Source organism: Pongo pygmaeus, chromosome 13 (genome assembly GCF_028885625.2).
Source record: "Pongo pygmaeus isolate AG05252 chromosome 13, NHGRI_mPonPyg2-v2.0_pri, whole genome shotgun sequence".
NCBI lineage: Eukaryota > Metazoa > Chordata > Mammalia > Primates > Hominidae > Pongo > Pongo pygmaeus.
The window spans coordinates 8,328,376-8,351,337 of record NC_072386.2 but is presented as its reverse complement, the minus strand read 5'-3'; positions in this window follow the sequence as shown (position 1 = coordinate 8,351,337).

Here is a 22,962-nt window from a genome sequence, read left to right as displayed (position 1 = left end):
GTGGAATGCAACGTGGAATGGATTGTGGAATGGAAAGGAATGTAATGGAGTGGAAAGGAATGTAGAATGGAAGGTGGAATTGAATGGAATGGAATGTGGAATGGAAAGTGTAATGGAATAGAATGGAAAATGGAATGGAAAGTGGAATGGAATGGAGTGGAATGGAGAATTGAATTTGGAATGGAATGCAATGCAATGTGGAATGGAATGTGGAAAGTAATGGAAAGGAATGTGGAATGTATTGTGGATTGCAATGGAATGAAATGTGGAATGGAATGGAATAAATCGTGGAATGGATCGAGGAATGGTACGAAGAACGGAACGTGGATGGAAAGTGGAATGGAAGGTGGAATGGAATGTGGAATTGAATGGAATGGAAAGGAATGTGGAATGGAATGGAATAGAACGTGGAAAGGAAAGTAACGGAATGTTTAATGGAAAGGAATGGAAAGTGGAATGCAATGGTACGGTATGGAATGTGGAATGGAATGGAATGGAATGAAATGGAAAGTGCAGTGGAATGGAGTGGAATGTGGAATGGAATGCAAAGGAATAGAATGAAATGGAATGGAATGTGGAATGCAAAGTGGAATGGAACGTGGAGTGGAACGTGGAATGGAAATTGGAATGCAATGCAGTGGAACGTGAACTCGAATGTGGAAAGGAATGCAGAATGGAACCTGGAATGGAACCTGGAATGGAATGAATGGAATATGGAGTGTAATGTGGAATGGAACATGGAATGGAACGTGGAATGGAATGTGGAATGGAATGTGCATTGGAATGGAATGGAATGTGGAATGCAATGTGGAATAGAATGAAGAATAGAATGCAATGGAATGCGAAATGGAAAGTGGATTGGAATGGAAAAGAACGTGGAATGGAATGCAATGGAATGTGGAATGGAACGTGGAATGCAATGTGGAATGGAATGTGGAATGGAACGGAATGGAATTTGGAATGGAATGTGGAATGCAGTGAAGTGGAACGTGGAATGGAACTTGGAATGGAATATGGAATGGAATGCAATAGAATGTGTAATGGAATGTAGAATGGAACGAGGAATGGAATGTGGAATGCAGTAAAATGGAACGTGGAATGGAAGGTGGAATGGAATATGGAATGGAATGCAATAGAATGTGTAATGGAAAGTAGAATCGAATGTGTAATGGAATAGAATGGAATGGAATGCGAAATGGAATGTGGAATGGAATGTGAAATGGAACGTGGAATGGAAAGTGGAATGGAATGAAATGGAACGTGGAATGGAACGTGGAATGGAATGTGGAATGGAATGGAATGTGGAATGCAATGTGGAATCGAATGGAATGGAACGTGGAATGGAATGTGCAATGGAATGGAACGGAATGTGCAAAGAAATGTGGAATGGAATGTGAAGCGGAATTCAAAGTTATGTCAAATGGAAAGTGGAATATAATGTGGAATGGAAAGTGGAAACTAATGTCCAATCAAATGGAATGGAACGTGGAATGGAATGGAATGGAACGTGGAATGGAATTTGTAATGGAACGTGGAAGGGAAGGTGGAATGGAATGGAATGGAATGTTGAATGTAATGTGGAATGGAATGTGGAATGGAATGTGGAATGGAATGGAATGGAATGGCATGGAATTGAATGTTCAATAGAATGTGGAATGGATTTTGGACTGGAACATGGAATGGAAAGGAATGGAACGTGGAATGGAATGTGGAACGGTACGTTGAATGGAACGTGGAATGGAATGAGGAATGCAATGGAAAGGAATGTGGAATGGAATGTGGAATGGAAAGTGAAATGCAATGTGGAATGGAATGGAGGGGAATGTGGAACGGAACGTGGAATGGAATGGAATCCAGCGTGGAATGGACCGAGGAATGGAATGGAATGGAACGTGGAATGGAACGTGGAATGGAACGTGGAATGGATCGTGGAATGGAATGTGGAATGGAATGGAATGAAATGTGGATTGGAATGTGGATAGGAATGTCTAATGGAATGTGAAATTTAGTGGAATGGAATGTGGAATGGAATGTGGAAAAGAATGTGTAATGGAATGAAACGGAATGTGGAATGGTCAGAATGGAACAGGGAATGGAATGTGCAAGGGAATGTTGCATGGAACGTGAATTGGAATGGAAATGACTGTGGAATAGAACGTGGACTGAAATGGAATGGGAAGTGGAATGGAACGTGAAATGGAACGTGGAATAGAATCGAATGGAACGTGTAATGGAATGTGGAATGGAATGGAATGTGGAATGAAATTTGGAATGTAATGTGGAATGAAGTTTTTAATGGAACGGAATGGCATGTTGAATGGAATGTGGAATAGAAAGTGGAAAGGAATGGAATGGAATGTGGAATGGAATGTGGAATGGAACGTGAAGTGGAATGTGGAATGGAATGGAATGGAATGTGGAATGGAATGGAATGGAATGTGGAAAGGAATGTGGAACGGAATGTGGAATGCAATGTGGAAAGGAATGTGGAATGAATGTGGAATGGAATGGAATGGAATGTGAAATGTAATGTGGAATGGAATGGAATGGAATGTCGAATGGAATGGATAGAATACGGAATGGAATGTGGAATAGAATGTGGAACGGAATGTGGAAAGGAATATGGAAAGGAATGTGGAATGGAATGGAATGGAATGTGACATGGAATGGAATGGAATGTGGAACGGAATGTGGAAAGGAATGTGGAAGGGCACGGAATGGAATGTGGAATGGAATGTGGAATGGAGTGTGGAATGGAATGCTGAATGGAATGCCGAAAAGAATGTGAAAAGGAATGTGGAATGGAACGGAATGTAATGTGGAATGGAATGCGGAATGGAGTGTGTAATGGAATGTGGAATGTAATGGAATGCAATGTGCAATGGAATTTGGAATGGAATGTGGATTGGAGTGTGGAATGGAATAGGTAATGGACCGGAATGCAAAGCAAAATGGAATGTTGGATGGAATGTGTAATACAATGTCAAATGTAATGCAAAGGAATGTGGAAGTGAACGTGGAATGGAATGGAATGTAACATGGAATGGAATGTGGGATGGAATGTGGAATGGATTGTGGAATGGAATGTGGAATGGAATGTGGAATGGAATAGAGTTGAACGTGGAATGGAATGTGAAATAGATTGGAATAGAATGTGAAATGGAATGAGGTTTGGAATTTGGAATGGAACGTGCAATGCAACGTGGAATGGAATGGAATGGAACATGTAATGGAATGTGGAATGGAATGGAATGGAATGTAGAATGGAATGGAATGGAGAGTGGAATGGAATAGAATGGAAGGTGGAATGGAATGTGGAAAGGAAAATGGAAAAGAATGGAATGCAACGTGGAATGGAACGCGAAATGGAACTGATTGGAACTTGGAATGGAACGTACAATGGAAAGTAGAATTGAATGGAATGTAATGGGAAATGGAATGGAATGGAATGTGAAATGGAATGGAATGGAATGCGGAATGGAATGTGTAATGGAATGGAATATAATCTGGAATGGAATATGAAATGCAACGTGGAATGAAATCTGAAATGTAACGCGAAATTGAATGTGGAATGGAATGTGGAATGTAATGGAGTGGAATGTGGAAAGAAATGTGGAAGGGAATGGCGGGAAATGTGGAATGGAATGTGGAATGGGAAGTGGAAGGGAATCTGGAACAGAATGTAATGTAATGGAATTCATTGTGGAATGGAAGGTGGATTGTAATGTGGAATGGAATGTGGAATGGAACGTGGAATGGAACGTGGAATACAATTGAATGGAACGTGGAATAGAATTGAATGGAACATGTAATGAAATGTGGAATGGAATGGAATGTGAAATGAAATATGGAAAGTAATGTGCAATGAAATGTGGAATGGAATGGAATGGAATGTTGAATGGAATGTGGAATGGAATGGAATGAAATGTGGAATAGAATGGAATGAAACCTGGAATGGAATGTGAAATGGAATGTGGAGTGGAACGTGGAGTGGAATATGAAATGGAATGTGGAATTTAATGGAATGCAACGGGGAATGGAATGTGGAAAGGAATGGGGAATGGAATGAGGAATGTAATGGAATGCAATGTGGAATCGAATGGAATGGAATGTTGAATGGAATGTCAAATGGAATGGAAAGGAATGTGGAATGGATTGTGGAATGGAATGTGGAATGGAATGTGCAATGGAATGGAAAGGAATGTGGAATGTAATGTGGAATTGAATGTGGAATAGAACGGAATGGAATGTGGAATTGAATGTGGAAGGGAATGTGGAATACAACGTGGAATGCAACGTGGATTGGAATGGAATGGAAAGTGGAATGGAATGTGGAATGGAGTTCAATGGAATGTGCAATGGAACGTGGAGTGGAATGGATTGCAACGTGGAATGGAATGAAATGGGATGTGGAAAGGTATCTGGAAAGGAATGGAAAGGAATTTGGATTGGAATGTTGAATTTAATGTGGAATGCAATGTGGAATGGAACGTGGAATTGAAAGTGGAATGGAACGTGGAATGGAATGTGGAATAGAATGTGGAATGGAATAGAGTAGAATGTGGAATGGAATGGAATAGAATGGAATGGAATGGAGTGGAAAGTGGAATGGAACGTGGAATGGAATGTGGAATAGAATGTGGAATGGAATAGAATAGAATGTGGAATGGAATGGAATAGAATGGAATGGAATGGAGTGGAAAGTGGAATGGAAAGTTGAATGGAATGGAACGGGAGGGAATGTGAAATTGCAGATAGAATGGAAGGGAATGGAATGTGGAATGGAATGCAAAGTAATAGAATGGAATGGAATGGAATGTGGAATGGAATGCAAAGGAATAGAATGGAATGTGGAAGGGAACGTGGAATTTAATGGAATGGAAAGTGGAATGGAATGCGGAATTTAACGTGGAATGGAAAATGGTATGGAATATGGAATGAAATGAGGAATGGAAAGTGTAACGGAACGAAATGGATCATTTAATGGAACGTGGAATGGAACATGGAATGCAACGTGGAATAGAACGGAATGGAAAGTGAAATGGAAAAAGGAATGGAATGTGGAATGGAACGTGGAATGGAATGTGGAATTGAATAGAATGGAAAATAGAAGGGAATGTAATGGAATATGGAATGCAACATTGAATGGAATGGAATGGAATGTGGAATGGAATTTAATGAAATGTGGAATGGAATGTGGAATGGAACGTGGGGGGTAATGTGGAATGGAATTTGGAATGGAAAGGAATGGAATGCATTGTGGAACGTAATGTGGAATGGAATGTGGATTGGAACGGAATGTCATGTGGAATGGAATGTGGAATGGATTGTGGAAAGAATGTGGAATTTTATGCAATGTATTGTGGAATGGAACATGAAATGGAATAGAATGGAACATGGAATGGAACATGGAATGGAACTTTGAATGGAACGTGGAATGGAATGTGGAACGGAATGGAATGGCATGTAGAACGGAATGGAATGGAATGTGGAATGAAATGAGGAATAGAATGTGGAATGGAATGTGGAATGGAGTGGACTGATATGTGGAATCAAATGTGGAATGGAATGTGGAATGGAATGTGGAGAGGAAGGGAATGGAATGTGGAATGGAATGTAGAGTGAAATGTGGAACTCAATGTGGAATGGAACGGAATGGAATGTGGAATGGAATTTGGAATGGAACGAAAAATGGAATGGAATGGAATGTGGAATGGAACGTGGAACGGAATGTGGAAATTATTGGAATTTGGAAAGTAATGGAATGGAATGTGGAATGGAATGGAATGGAATGTGCAATGGAATGTGGAATGAAACTGAATGAAATGTGGAATGGAATGTGGAATGGATTGTGGAAAGAAAGAGGAATGGTATGTAATGTAATGTGGAATGGAAAATGGAATGGAATAGAGTGGATCGTGGAAAGGAACGTTGAATGGAACGTGGAATGGAACGCGGAATGGAATGTGCAATGGAATGAAACGGCATGTAGAATGGAATGGAATGTGGAATGAAATGTGGAATAGAATGTGGAAAGGAAAGTGACATGGAATGGACTGTATTGTGGAAAGAAATGTGGAATGGAATGTGGCGAGGAATGGAATGGAATGTAGAATGGAATGTTGAGTGAAGTGTGGAATGGAATGTGGAATGGAACCAAAGAGAAAGTGGAATGGAATGTGGAATGGAATGTGGAATGGAACGTAAAATGGAATGGAATGGAATGTGCAATGGAAAGTGGAAGGGAGTGTGGAAAGTATTGGAGTGTGGAAAGTAACGGAGTGGAATGTGGTATGGAATGAAATGGAATGTGCAATGTAATGTGGAATGGAATGGTTGAAACGTGGAATGGAATGTGGAATGGAACGTGGGGTGTAATGTGGAATGGAATTTGGAATGGAAAGGAATGGAATGGAATGAAATGTGGAATGGAATGTGGAATGGAATGTGGAATGGAATGTGGAATGGATTGCAACGGAATGTGGAATAGGATGTGTAATGGAATGTGGAATGAGATGTGGAATGGAACGTGGAATGGAACGTGCAAAAGAATGGAATGGAATATGGAATGCAATGGAATAGAATGGAAAGGAATGGAATGGAATGGAATTTATGGGAATGTGGAATGGAATGTGGAATGGAATGGAATGGAATGTGGAATGTAATGGAATTGTATGAAATGAGGAATGGAATATGGAATGGAATGCGGAACAGAATGGAAAGGAATGAGAAATGAATGGAATGGAAGGCGGAATGGAATGAAATGGAATGTGGAATGGAATGTGGAATGGAATGAAATGGAATGTGAAATGGAATGGAATGGATTGTGGAATGCAATGAGAAACGGAATGGAATGGAATGGAATTGAATATGAAATGGAATGGAATGGAAAGTGAAATGGAATGGAATGGAATGGAATGTGGAATGGAATGCAGAATGGAATGGAATTGAATGTGAAATTGAATGGAATGGAATGGAATGGAATGTGGAATGGAATGAAATCGGATATGAAATGGAATGTAATGGAATGTGGAAAGGAATGAAGAATGGAATGTGGAATGAAATGTAGAATGGAAAGTGCAATGGAATGTGGAATGGAATGAAATGTGGAATGGAAATGTATGGAAATTAATGGAATGGAATGTGGAATTGAATGAAATGGAATGTGTTATGGAATGTGGAATGGAATGAAATGTGGAATGGAAATGTATGGAAATTAATGGAATGGAATGTGGAATTGAATGAAATGGAATGTGTTATGGAATGTGGAATGGATTGGAATGGAGTGGAATGTGGAATCCAATGGAGAAAGGAGTGGAAACAAATGTGGAATGGAATCTGGAATGGAATATGGAAAGGAATGAAATGGAACGTGGAAGGAAGTGTGGAATGGAATGGCATGGAATGTGGAATGTAATGTGGAATGGAAAGGAAAGGAAAGTGGAATGGAAAGTAGAATGCAATGTAGAAAGGAACGTGGAATGCAACATGGAATGGAACGTGGAATGGAACGTGGAATGGAAAGCAGAATGGAATGTGGAAAGGAACGTGGAATGCACCATGGAATGGAACGTGGAATGGAACGGGGAATGGAATGTGGAATGGAGCGTGGAGTGGAATGTGGAATGGAAGGTGGAAAGGAAGGTGATATGAAAAGCCATGGAACGCTCTGTAGAAAGTGGAATGGAACGTGGAATGGGATGGAATGCAGCGTGGAATGGACTGGAATGGAAGGTGGAATGGAATGGAACGGAATGTGTAATGGAATTGAATGGAATGTGGAATGGAATGAGGAATGCAATCGAATGGAATTTCGAATGGAAAGGAATGGAATGGAATGGAATGCGGAATGGAATGTGGAATGGATTGCAACGGAATGTGGAATGGGATGGGTAATGGAATGTGGAATGAAATGTGGAATGGAACGTGGAATGGAACGTGCAGAAGAATGGAATGGAATATGGAATGCAATGGAATAGAATGGAAAGGAATGGAATGGAATGGAATTTATGGGAATGTGGAATGGAATGTGGAATGGAATGGAATGGAATGTGGAATGTAATGGAATTGTATGAAATGAGGAATGGAATATGGAATGGAATGCGGAACAGAATGGAAAGGAATGAGAAATGAATGGAATGGAATGCGGAATGGAATGAAATGGAATGTGGAATGGAATGTGGAATGGAATGAAATGGAATGTGAAATGGAATGGAATGGATTGTGGAATGCAATGAGAAATGGAATGGAATGGAATGGAATTGAATATGAAATGGAATTGAATGGAAAGTGAAATGGAATGGAATGTAATGTGGAATGGAATGCAGAATGGAATGGAATTGAATGTGAAATTGAATGGAATGGAATGGAATGGAATGTGGAATGGAATGAAATTGGATATGAAATGGAATGTAATGGAATGTGGAAAGGAATGAAGAATGGAATGTGGAATGAAATGTAGAATGGAATGTGCAATGGAATGTGGAATGGAATGAAATGTGGAATGGAAATGTATGGAAAGGAATGGAATGGAATGTGGAATTGAATGAAATGGAATGTGTAATGGAATGGAATGGAATGTGGAATGGAATGGACTGGAATGTGTTATGGAATGTGGAATGGATTGGAATGGAATGGAATGTGGAATCGAATGGAGAAAGGAGTGGAAACAAATGTGGAATGGAATCTGGAATGGAATATGGAAAGGAAAGAAATGGAACGTGGAAGGAAGTGTGGAATGGAATGGAATGGAATGTGGAATGGAATGGAATGGAATGTGGAATGGAAAGGAAAGGAAAGTGGAATGGAAAGTAGAATGGAATGTGGAAAGGAACGTGGAATGCACCATGGAATGGAACGTGGAATGGAAAGTAGAATGGAATGTGGAAAGGAACGTGGAATGCACCATGGAATGGAATGTGGAATGGAACGTGGAATGGAATGTGGAATGGAACGTGGAGTGGAACGTGGAATGGAAGGTGGAAAGGAAGGTGGTATGAAAAGCCATGGAACGCTATGTAGAAAGTGGAATGGAAAGTGGAATGGAATGGAATGCAACGCGGAATGGAATGGAATGGAAGGTGGAATGCAACGGAACGGAATGTGTAATGGAATGGAATGGAATGTGGAATGGAATGAGGAATGCAATCGAATGGAATTTGGAAAGGAATGGGGAATGGAATGGAATGGGATGTGGAATGAAATGTGGAATGCAATGGAATGGAATGTGGAATGCATTGTGGAATGGAAACGAATGCAAAGTGGAATAGAATTTGGAATGGAATGTGGAAAGGAATGTGGAATGGAATGGAATGGAATTTGGAATGGAATGGAATGGAAATGAGTGGAAAGTGGAATGGAATGGAATGGAATGTGGAAAGGAATATGGAATGGATTGTGAATGGAATGTGGAAAGGAATGAAGTGGATTGTGGAATGGAATGTGTAATGGAATGGAGTGTAATGTGGAATGGAATGGAATGGAGTTGAAAGTGGAATGGAATGGAAAGAAACGTGGAATGGAATGTGTAATGGAATGGAATGGCATGTGAAATGGAATGGAAAGGAAGGTGGAATGGGATGTGGAATAGAGTGTGGAGTGGAACGTGGAATGGAATGGAATGCAATGTGGAATGGAATGGAATGGAATGTGGAATGGAAGGCAACAGAATGTGGAATGGAATGGAAAGGAATATGGAATGGAATGGAATGGAATGGAATGAAATGGAATGTAATGTGGAATGGAATGTGGAATGGAATGGAACGGAATGTGATATTGCCTTGAATGAAATTTGCAATGGAACCAAATGGAATGTGGAATGGAATTGGATGGTATGTAGAACGGAATGGAAAGTACTGGAAGGTGGAATGGAATGGAATGTAATATCGAATGGAATGTTGAATGGAATGTGGAATGGATTGGAGTAGAATGTGGAATGGAATCGAATGGAATGCAATGTGGAATGGAATGTGGAATGGAATGGAATGGAATGTGGAAGGGAATGTGGCATGGAATGTAGAATGGAATTTAATAGAAAGTGGAATGGAAAGTGGAATAATACATGGAATGGAACGTGGAATGTAACATTGAATGGAATGGAATGGAAAGCGGAAAGGAATGCAATGGAATGGAATGTAGAATGGAATGGAACGGAATGTGGAATGGCATGAAATGGAATGTAATGAAATGCGGAAGAGAACGGAATGGAATGTGTAATGGAAAGGAATGGAATGTGGAAAGGAATGGAAAGGAAAGGAACGTGTAATGGAATGGAATGGAATGTGGAATGCAATGGAATGGACTGGAATCAGAAATGGAATGGAATCAGAAATGGAATGGAATGAAATGGAATGCGGAATGGAATGTGGAATAAAATGGAATGGAAAGTGGAATGGTTTGTGGATTGGAAAGGAATACAACGTGGAATAGAACGTGCAATGAAATGTAGAAAGGAATGTGGAATGGAAGGGAATGGGATTTGGAATGGAATGTGTTGGAATGTGAAATGGAATGGAATTGAGAGGAATGTGGAATGGAATGTGGAAAGGAATGGAATGCAGTGTGGAATGGAATGTGGAATGGAAAGGGATGGAATGTGGAATGTAATGTTATGGAATGGAATGGAATAGAATAGAATGTGGAATGTCACGTGGAACGGAATGGAGTGGAGTTTGAAATGGCATGGAATGGAACGTGCAATGCTATTGAATAGAATGGGGAATGTAATTCAATGTAATGTTGAATGGAATGGAATGAGGTACAAGGTGCAATGGAACGGAATGGAATGTGGAATTGAATGTGGAATGAAATGTGGAATGGAATGCAGTGGAATGTGGAATGGAATGGAATGGAATGGAATGTGGAATTTAATGCAAAATTGAATGGAATGGAATGTGAATTTGATTGGAATGTGGAATGGAACTGAAAGGAATGTGGAATGGAATGTGGAATAGAATGGAATGTAATGTGGAATGGAATGGATTGGAATGTGGAATGGAATGGAATGGAGAGTGGAATGGAATGTGGAATGGAACGTGGAATGGAACGTGGAAAGAAACGTGGAATGGAAGGTAATGGAATGTGGAATGGAATGTTATGGAACAGATTGGAATGGAATGGAATGTGAAATGGAATGTGGAATGGGATGGAACGGTACTGGAAATGGCGTGGAATGGAATGGGTAATGGAATGGAATGGAATGTGGAATGGAATGGAATGGAATATGGAATGGAATGGAATGGAAAGAAGTGGAGGGTGCAATGGAATGGAAAGGAATGTGGACAGGAATATGGAATGGAATGTGGAAAGGAATTTGGAATGGAATGCAGTGGTAAGTGGAATGGAAAGGAATGGAATTGAATGTGGCCTGGAATGGAATGGAATGTGGAATGGGAATTGGAATGGAATGGAAAGGAATGGAATGTGTAATTGAATGTGTAGTATAATGGAATGTGGAATGGATTGTGGAATGGAATGGAATGGAAAGTGGAATGAAACTTGGAAAGGTACGTGGAATGAAACATGGAATGGAAAGTGGAACGGAATGGAATGGAATTTGGAATGGAATAGAATGGAATTTGAAATGGCATGTAAACGAATGTGAAAAGGAGTGGAATGGAGTTGGGAATTGAATGTAATGGAATGTGGAAATGAATGAAATCGAAAGTGGAATGGAATATGGAATGGAACGTGGAATGGAAAGTTTAATCGAACGTGGAATGCAATGGAATGGAATGTGGAATGGAATGGAAAGGAATTGAAGTTGGTATGGATTGGAATTGAATATGGAATGGAATTGAAAGGAATGGAATGTGGAATGGAATGGAATGGAATGTGGAATGGAATGTGGAAAGCAAAGTGGAATGCAATGGAGTGGAATATGCAATGGAATGGAATGGAATGTGAAATGGAAAGTGGAATATTATGGAAAGGCAAGTGGAATTCAATGTGGAAAGTAATGGAATGGGAAGTGGAATGGAACATGGAAAGCAATGTAGAATTGAACGTGGAATGGAATGTAATGGAAAGTTGAATGAAATGGAATGGAAGGTGGAATGGAAAGAGGAATGGAATCGAAAGGAATGGAATGCACTACGGAATGTAATGTGGAATTGAATGCAGTCTAAAGTGGAATGGAATACAATGGAATGGAAATTGGAATGGAATGGAATGTGGAATGGAATGTGAAACTGAATGGAATGGAATGTGGAATGGAATGGAATGTGGAATGGAATTGAATGGAATATGGAATGGAATGTGGTATGGAATGGGATGGAAAGTGGAATGGAAAGTGGAATGGAACATGGAATGGGATGTGGAGTGGAATGTGGAATGGAATGAAATGGAATGTGGAATGGAATGGTATGGAATGTGGAATGGAATGTGGAATGGAATGTGGAATGGAATGGAATGGAATGGAATGTGGAAAGGAGTGGAATATCATTTGGAATGGAATGGAATGAAATGTGGAATGGAATGGAATGGAACGTGGAATGAAACATCAAATGGAACATGGAATGGAAAGGGGAATGGAATGGAATGGATTGAAATGTGGAATGGAATGGGACGGAATGCAATGTGGAATGGAGTGGAATGGAATGTGTAATGGAAAGGAATGAGATAGAAGGTGGAATAAAATGGAATGGATTGGGAATGTAATTTGGAATGGAATATGGAGTGCAATGTGGAATGGAATGTGGCATGAAATTCACTGGAATGTGGAATGTAATGGAATGGAATGTGGAATGGAACGGAGTGGAATGTGGAAAGAAAAGTGGAAAGGAATGGATTGCAGTGTTGAATGGAGTGGAATGGAACGTGGAATGGAATGTGGAATGCAATGGAATGCAATGTGGAATGGAATGTGGAAAGGAATGGAATGGAATGTGGAATGCAAAGTGGAATGGAATGTGGAATGGAATGCGGAATGGAAGGTGGAAAGTTATGGAATGGAAAATGGAATGAAACGTGTAATGGAAAGTAGAAAAGAACGTGGAATGGATCCTGGAAAGGAACGTGGAATGGAATGTGGAAAGGATTTGAATGGAATGGAATGGAACGTGGAATGGAAAGGTGAACGGAACGTGGAATGGAATGTGGAATGGAGTGGAATGGAACGTGGAAGGGAATGTGGAATGGAATGGAATGGAAACCGGAATAGAACATGGAATGCAACGTGGAAAGGAACATCGTGAAATGGAACGTGGAATGGAATGTGGAACGGAATCTGGAAAGGAATCGAATGGAATGTGGAATGGAATGTGGAATTGAATGCAAAGTGGAATATAATGGAATGCAATGGAATGTAGTGGAATGGAAAGAAATGTGGAAAGGAATGGAATGGAATTTGGAATTGAATGTGGAAAGGAATGAAATGGAACGTGGAATGGATCGTGGAACGGAAGGTGGAATGGAAAGTGGAAAGGAACATGGAATGGATCGTGGACTCGACCGTGGAATGTAATGTGGAATGGAATGTAGAATGAAATGTGGAATGGAATGGAATGGAAAGTGGAATGGAATGTGGAATGGAATGGAATGGAATGGAAGGGAATGTGGAATGGAATGGAATGTAAAGTGGCATGGAAGGGAATGGAATGGAATTTGGAATGGAAAACGAAATGGAATCGAATGCATCGTGGAATGGAATGGAATGCAATATGGAATGGAATGGGGAATGTATTGTGGAATGGAATGGAATGGAACGTGGAAAGAAACGTGGAAAGAAAAGTGGAACAGAACGTGGAATGGAACTTGGAATGGAATGTGGAATGGAATGTGGAAAGGAATGGAATGTGGAATGGAAAATGGAATGGAACGTAGAATGCAAATTGGAATGGAAAGTGGAAGGGAAAATGGAATGGAACGTGGAATGGAACATGGAATGGAATGCAATTGAATGGAACGTGGAGTGGAACCAGGAATGGAACGTTCAAAGGAAGGTGGAAAGTAACGTGAAATGGAACGTGGAATGGAATGGAATGCAATGTGGAACGGAATGCAAAGGAATGTGGATTGGAATGGAATGTGGAATGGAATGGAATGGAAGATAGAATGGAATGGAATGGAATGGAATGGAATGGAATGTGGAATTCAACGGAATGGAATGGAAAGGAATGGAATGGAATGGAATAAGGAATGGGATGTGGAATGGAATTGAAGGGAATGTGGAATGGAATGTGAAATGGAATGGAATAGAATGTGGAATGGAATGTGGTGTGGAATGGAATGGAATGTGAAAAGAAATCGAATAGAATGTGGAATGGAATGGAATGGAATGTGGAATGGAAAGGAAAGGAAGTGGAATGCAATGGAATAGAATGTTGAATGGAATGAGGAGTGGAATGGAATGGAATGTGAATAGAAATGGAATGACGAATGGAATGGAATGGAATGTGGAATGGAATATGCAATGGAATGTGGAATGGAATGGAATGGAGTGGAATGTGGAATTGAATGGAAGGGAATGTGGAATGGAAGTTGGAATGGAATGTGCAATGGAATATGGAATGGAATGTGCAATGGAATGTGGAATGGAATGGAGTGAAATGTGGAATGGAATGTAGTGGAATGTGGAATGGAATGGAATGCAATGTGCAATAGAATGTGGAATGGAAAGTGGAATGGAATATGGAATGGAATGGAATGGAATGTGGAATGGAATGTGGAACGGAATGGAATGGAAGGTGGAATTAAATATGGAATTCAATGGAAAGGAATGTGGAATGGAATGCGAAATGGAATGTAATAGAACGTTGAATGGAATATGGAATGCAATGTGAAATGGAATGGAATGTGGAATGGAATGGAATTGAATGGAATGGAAAGTGTAATGGAATGGAATGGAATGGAGTGGATTGCGGAATGGAATGGAATGGAATGGAATGGAGTGGATTGCGGAATGGAAAGTGGAATGGAATGGAATGGAATGGAATAGAATGGAATGAAATGGAATGTGCAATGGATCATGGAATGGAATGGAAAGAACGTGGAATGGAACGTGGAATGGAACGCAATGGAACGTGGAATGGAATGGAATGGAACGTGTACTGGAAAGGAATGGAATATGAAATGGAAAATGGAATGGAATGGAGTGGAACGTGGAAAGGAACATGGAATGGAATGGAGTGATACGTGGAATGGAATGGAATATGGAATAGAATGGAATGGAATGTGGATTGGAATGTGGAATGAAACTGAATGGAAATTGGAATGGAAAGGAACGGAATGGAATGGAGTGGAATGTGGAATGGAATGGAATGGAATGTGGAATGCATTGTAGAATGGAATGTGGAGTGGAACATGGAATGGAATGTGGAATGGAATGGAATGGAATTTTGAATGTAATGGTTTGGAATATGTACTGGAGCGGAATGGAATGGAACGTGAAAAGGAATGGAATGGAATGTGGAATGGAATTCAATCTAAATTGGAAGGGAATGGAAAGCAATATAGAATGAAATGGAATGGATTGAGGAATGGAATGGAATGGAGTGTGGAATTTAATGGAATGGAAAGAAATGGAAAGGAAGGTGGAATGGAATGCAGTGGAATGTAGAATGGAATGTAATGGAATGCAATGTGGAATGGATTGGAATGGAATGTGAAGTGGAATGCATTGGAATGTGAAGTGGAATGCATTGGAATGTGGAATGGAATGAAAGGGAATTTGGAACGCAATGGAATGGAAAGGAATGGAATGTGGAATGCAATGGATGGGAAAGTGAAATGGAAAATGGAATGGAATGGAATGGAATGTGGAACGGAAAGGAATGGAATATGGAATGGAATGGAATGGAATATGGAATGGAATCAAATGGAATGGAATGTGTTATGGAATGGAGAGGAATGGAATGCAATGTTGAAAGAAATCTAATTGAATGGAATAGAATGGAATGGAATGGAATGAAATGTGGAATGGAATGGAAAGGAATTTGAAATGGAATGGAATGGAATGTTGAATGGGATGGAATGGAATGCGGACTGGAATGGAATGAAGTCTAAGGTGTAATGGAATGGAATGGAATGTGGAATGGAATTTGTAATGGAATGTGGAATGCAATGAGGAATGGAAAGTGGAATGGAATACAGTGGAATGTGGAATGGAAGGGAAAGGAATGTGGAATGGAATGAAGTGGAATGGGAAACGGAATGTGGAATGGAATGGTGTGGAATGTGGAATGGATTGAAGTGGAACGTGGAATGGAATGTGGAATGCAGTTGAATGGAATGTGGAATGGAATCTGTAATGGAATGGAATGGAACGTGGAAAGGAATGTGGAAAGGAATGGAATGGAACGTGGAATGGAACGTGGAATAGAATGTGGAATGGAATGTGGAATGGAGTGGAATGCAGTGTGGAATGGAATGTGGAATGGAATGGAATGGAACGTGGAATGCAAAGTGGAATGAATCGTGGAATGGAAAGCGGACTGGAAAGTGAAATGGAGTGGAATGGAACATGGAATGAAACGTGTAATGGAACGTGTAAAGGAACGTGGAATGGAACCTGGAATGGAAACTGGAAGGGAATGTGGAATGGAATGTGGAATGGAATGGATAGGAAAGTGGAATGGAATGTGTAATGGAACGTAGAAGTGAACGTTAAATGGAACGTGGAGTGGAATGGAATGGAATGTAGCGTGGATTGGAAAGTTGAATGGAATGCAATGCAATGTCGAATGGAATGTCGAATAGCAAAGAATGTGAAATGGAATGTGTAATGGAATGGAATGGAATGGAATGTGCAATTGAATGGAATGGAAAAGAATAGAATGGAATGTGGAATGGAATGGAATGGAAAGGAGTGGAATGTTTAATGGAATGAAATGGAATTTGGAAAGGAAAGGAATGGAATGGAATGTGAAATGGAATGCAATGGAATGTGGAATGAAATGTGGAATGGAAAGGAATGTGGAATGGAATATGGAATAGAATGGAATGGAATGGAAAGGAATGTGGAATGGAATGCAATGGAATGTGGAATGGAATGGAATGGAATACGGAATGGAATGAAATGGAATGGGGAATGGAATGGAATGGGATGTGGAATGGAAAGCAATTGAACGTGGAATGGAATGGAATGGAATTTGAAATGCAATCTGAAATGGATTTGAATGGAATGCGGAATGAAATGTGGAATGGAGTGGAATGCAATTTCGAATGGAAAGTGGAATGGAATGTGGAAAGCAATAGGGAATGGAATGGAAAGCAATGTGGAATGGAATGTGGAATGTAATCTGGAATGGAATGGAATGCAATGCGGAATGGTACGTAATGGAAAGTGGAATGGAATGGAATGGATTGTGGAATGGAACGTGGAAGGGAATAGAACGGAAAGTGGAATCTAATGAAATGGAAAGTGGACTGGAATGGAAAGGAATTGAAATGAATGAGAAACAGAATGTAATGTAATGCGGAATGGAATTGAATGGAATGTTGAATGTAATGTGGAATGTAAAGTAATGGAATGGACGGAAATCGAATGAAGGGAATGTGGAATGGAATATGAAATGGAATGGAATGGAATGTGGAATGGAATGTGGAATGGAATGTGGAATGGAATGTGGAATGGAATGTGTAATGTAATGGAATGGAATGGATTGGAATGAAGGGAATGCGGAATTGAATGTGGAATGGAATGGATAGTAATGGCGAATGGAAAGGAATGCAATGTAATGTGGAATGGAATGGAATGGAACGTGGAATGGAATGAGGATTGGAATGGAATGTAATTTGAAAGGAATGAAATGGAATGTGGAATGGAATTGAATGGAATGTGGAATGGAATCTGGAATGGAATATGGAATGGAATGGAATGGAATGGAATGTGGAATCGAATGGAATGCAATGGAATGGAATGGAATGTGGAATGGAAAAGAAGGGTGTGCAGAATGGAAATTGGAATGGAATGGAACGGAATGTTAAATGGAATGGAATGGAAAGTGGAATTGAATGTAATGGAATATGGAACGGAAATTGGGATGGAATGGAATGGTATTTGGAATTGAATGTGGAATGGAATGCATTGGAACGTGGAACGGATTGTCGAATGGAACGTGGAATGGAAAGTGGAAAGGAATCTGAAATTGAACATGGAATGGATCGTGGAATGGAATGTGGAATGGAATGTGCAATGGAATGGAATGGAATGTGGAATGGAAAGGAATGGAATGGAATGTGGAATGGAATGGAATGGAATGGAATGGAATGCGCAAGAGAATGGAATGAAATGTGGAAGGGAATGGATTGGAATTGAATATGAAATGGAATGGAATGGAATGGAATGTGGAATAGAATGGAATTGAAAGTGGAATGAAATGGAATGGAATTGAATGTGAAATGGATTGGAATGAAACGTGGAATTGAATGGATTGCAATGTGGAATAGAATGGAATGGAATGCATGTGGAAAGGAATGGAAAGGAATGTGTAATGGAATGTGGAATGGAATAGAATGGAAAGAGGAATGGAATGGAATGTGGAATGGAATGTGGAACGGAATGTAGTGGAATATGGAATGGAGTGTGGAATGGAATGGAGTGGAGTGTACAACTGAATGGAAAGGAATGTGGACTGGAATGGAATGGAATGTGGAACGGAAAGTGGAAAGATATGGAGTAGATTGTGTAATGGAATGAGGAATGGAATGGAACGTGTAATGGAAAGTGGAGTGGAACGTAAAATGGAATGTGGAATGGAATGGAATGGAATGAGGAAGGAGAGGGATTGCATGTGGAATGGAATGGAATGGAATGAGGAATAGAATGGAATGGAACGTGGAATGGAACGTAGAATGGAACATGGAATGGAATGTGGAATGTAATGGAATGAAATGTGGAATGGAATGGAACGGAATGGAATGTGGAATGGAATGGAATGGAATGTGTGATGAAATGGAATGGAATGGAGCGGAATTTGAAAAGGAGTGCAAGGGAATTTGAAATTGAATGGAATGGAATGTGGAATGAAAGGGAATGGAATGTGAAGTGGAATGGAATGTGGAATGGAATGGAATGGAATGTTGAATTTAATGCAATGGAATGGAATGTGGAATGGAAAGTGGAATGTAATGGATTGAAATGTGGAACAGAATGAGGAAGGGAATGGAGTGGAACGTGGAATGGAACGTGGAATGGAACATGGAATGTAATGTGGAATGGAATTTAATGAAATGCAGAATGGAATGGAATGGAATGTGGAATGGAATGTGGAATGGAATTGAATGGAATGGAATGGAATTTGAAATGGAATGGATTGGAATGTGGAATCGAAATGATAGGATTGTGGAATGGAAAGCACAGAAGTGGAGGGTGGAATGGAATGGAATGTGAAATGGAAGTACAATTGGAAGGTGGAAATCAATGTGTAATGGAATGTGGAAAGGATAGCAGTGGAAAGTGGAATGGAAGGGAAAGTAATTGAATGAGGAATGGAATGTGAAATGAATTGGAAGGGAATGTGGAATGGAATGTGGAATGGCACATGGAATGGATCGTATAATGGAACGTGGAATGGAATGAAATTGAATGGAAAGTTGAATGGAATGGATTGGAAAGTGCAATGGAATGGAATTTTAAATGGAATGCAATGGAATGTGGAATGGAATGGAATGGCATGTGGAATGGAATGGAATGGAATTTGGAATGGAATAGAATAGCGTAGAATGTGGAAGGGAATGGAAAGGAATTTGGAATGGAATGTGGAATAGAATGGAGTTGAAAGTGGAATGGAATGGAGAGGAATGTGGAATGTAATGGATTGGAATGTGGAATGGAATGTGGAGTGCAATGGAAAGGAATGTAGAATGTGGAAATTAATGGAATGGAACGTTGAGTGGAACCTGAAAAAGAATGTGGAATGGAATGTGGAATGGAGTGGAATGCAATGTGGAATGGATTGTGGACTTGAATGGAATGGAACGTGGAATAGAACGTGCAATGGAATGGAATGGACGTGGAGTGGAAAGAGGAATGTAATGGAATGGTATGTGTAATGGACTGTGGAATAGAAAGGAATATGGAATGGAATGTGGAATGGAATGTGGAATGGAATGTTGAAAGGAATGGAATGGAATGGAATGTGGAATGGAATGGAGTGGAAAGGAATGAAATGGAATGTCGAATGGAATGCAATGGAAAGAAATGGAATGCGTAATGCAATGAAATGGAATGTGGAAAGAAATCGAATGGAATGGAATGTGAAATGGAATGGAATGGAATGTGGAATGGAAAGTGGAATAGAAAGGAATGTGGAATGGAAAGTGGAATTGAATGGAATGAAATGCGGAATGGAATGGAACGGAAAGCGGAAAGCAATGGAATGGAATGTAGAATGGAACGGAATGGAATGTGGAATGAAATGCAATTTAAGGTGTAATGGAATATAATGTAACGTGCAGTGGAATGTTGAATGAAACGTGGACTAGAACGTGGAATGGAAAGTGGAATGAAACGTGGAATGGAATGGAATGCAATGTGGATTGGAATGGAAGGGAAGGTGGAATGGAAAGGAATGGAATGGAATGTGGAATGCAATGTGGAATGGAACGGAATGTGGAATGGAAAGGAATGGATTGAAAAGGAATGTGGAATGGAATGAAATTGTATGTGGAATGGAATGGAACCGAATATGGACTGGAAGAGAATGGAATGGAATGGAATGTGAAATGGACTGGAATGGAATGTGAAAAGAAATGGTGTGGAATGTGGATTGGAATAGAATGGAAAGTGAAAAGGAATGGAATGGAATGTGGAATGGAATGGAAAGGATTGTGGAATGGAAATTAGAATGGAATGTGGAATGGAATGTGAAATGGAATGGAATGCAATGTGTAATGGAATGTGGAAAGGAATGGAAAGGAACGTGGAATGGAACATTGAATGGAACGTGAAAAGGAACGTGGACTAGAACGTGGAATGGAATGGAATGAAATGAGGAATGGATTGGAATGGAAAGTGGAATGGAACGTGGAATGGTAAGTGGAATGGAACGTGGAATGGAACGTGGAATGAAACGTGGAATGGAATGGAATGTAACGTGTAGTGGAACATTGAATGAAACGTGGAATAGAACGTGGCATGGAATGTGGAATGGAATGGAATGCAATGTGAATTGGAATGGAATGCAAAGGAATGGAATGGAATGTGGAATGGAATGGAATGGATTGGAATGGAATGAGGAATGGAATGGAATGGTATGTGGAATGTAACGGAATGGAATATCGACTGGAATACGAAGGAATGGAATGGAATGTGAAATGGAATGTAATGTAATGTAGAATGCAATTCAATGGAATTTGGAAGGGAATGGAATGGAATGTGGAATGGAAAGCAAAGGAATGTGGAATGGAAAGTGGAATGGAATGGAACGGAACGTGGAATGGAGTGGAATGGACTGTGGAAAGCAATGGAATGGAATGTGCAATGGAATGGAATGGAAACCAATGAAATGGAATGTTGAATGGAATAGAATGGAATGTGGAAAGAAATGGAATGGAATGTGGAATATAATGGAATGGAATCGAATGGAATGTGGAATGGAATGGAATGGAATGTGGAATGAAATGCGCAATGGAATGGAAATGAATGGAATGGAAAGTGGAAAGGAATGGAACGTGTAATGGAAATGAAAGGAATGTGGAATGGAATGGAATGGAATACAGAATGGAATGTGGAATGGAATGGAATGGAATGGAGTGTAGAAAGGAATGTGGAATGGAATGGAATGGAATGTGGAATAGAATGTGACATGGAATCGAAAGGAAATTGAAATGGAATGGAATGGATTGTGGAATGGAATGGAATGGAATGGAATATGGAATGGAATGTAATGGAATGGAATGTGGACTGGAATGGAATGGCATGGAATGTGGATTGCAATGGATTGGAATGGAATGGAATGGAATGGAAGGGAATGGAAGGGAAGGGAATGCGGAATGGAATGTGGAATGAATTGGAAAGGAAAGTGGAATGGAATAGAAAGGAATGGAATGTGGAATGGAATGGAATGGAATGTCGAATGGAATGTGGAATGGAATGGAATGGAATGTGAAAAGGAATGGAATGGAATGTGGTATGCAATGGAATGTGAAAAGGAATGGAATGGAATGTGGAATGGAATGGAATGGAATGGAACGTGGAATGGCTCGTGGAATGGAACGTGGAATGGAAAGTGTAAAGGAATGTGTAATCGATCGCGGAATGGACTGTGGAATGGAATGTGGAATGGAATGGAATGGAATCGAATGGAACGTGGAATGGAATGGAATGGAATGGAATGTGGAATGAAATGTGGAATGGAATGGAATGGAATAATAAATGGAATGGAATGGAATGAGGAATGCAATGTGAAATGGAATGGAATGGAATGGAATGGAATGTGAAATGGAACCGAATGGAATGGAATGTGCAATGGAATGGAGTGCCAGTTGTAATGGAATGGAAAGGAATGGAGTGGAAAGTAGAATGGAATGGAATGGAATGTGGAATTGAATATAGAATGGAATGTGGAATGCAATGTGGAATGGAATGGAATGATATGTGGAATGGAAGGTGTAATGGAAAGGAATGGAATGTGAAATTGAATGGAATAGAATGGAATGTGGAATGGAATGAAATGTAATGTGGAACGGACTGGAATGCCATGTGAAATGGAACGGAATGGAATGGCATGTGAAACGGAATGGAATGCAATGGTAAGTGAAATGGAATGGAATGGAAGATGGAATGGAATGGAATGGAGCAGAAAGTGGAATCGAATTCAATGGAATGTGGAATGCAATGCACAATGGAATGGAATGGAAAGTGCAATGGATTGTAATGGAATGCTGAATGGAATTCAATGGAATTTGGAATGGAATGGAAAGGAATGTTGAACGGAAAGTGGAATGTAATGGAACGGAACGTGTATTGGAAGGGAATGGATTGTGGAATGGAAAGGAATGGAATGGAACGTGGAATGGAAT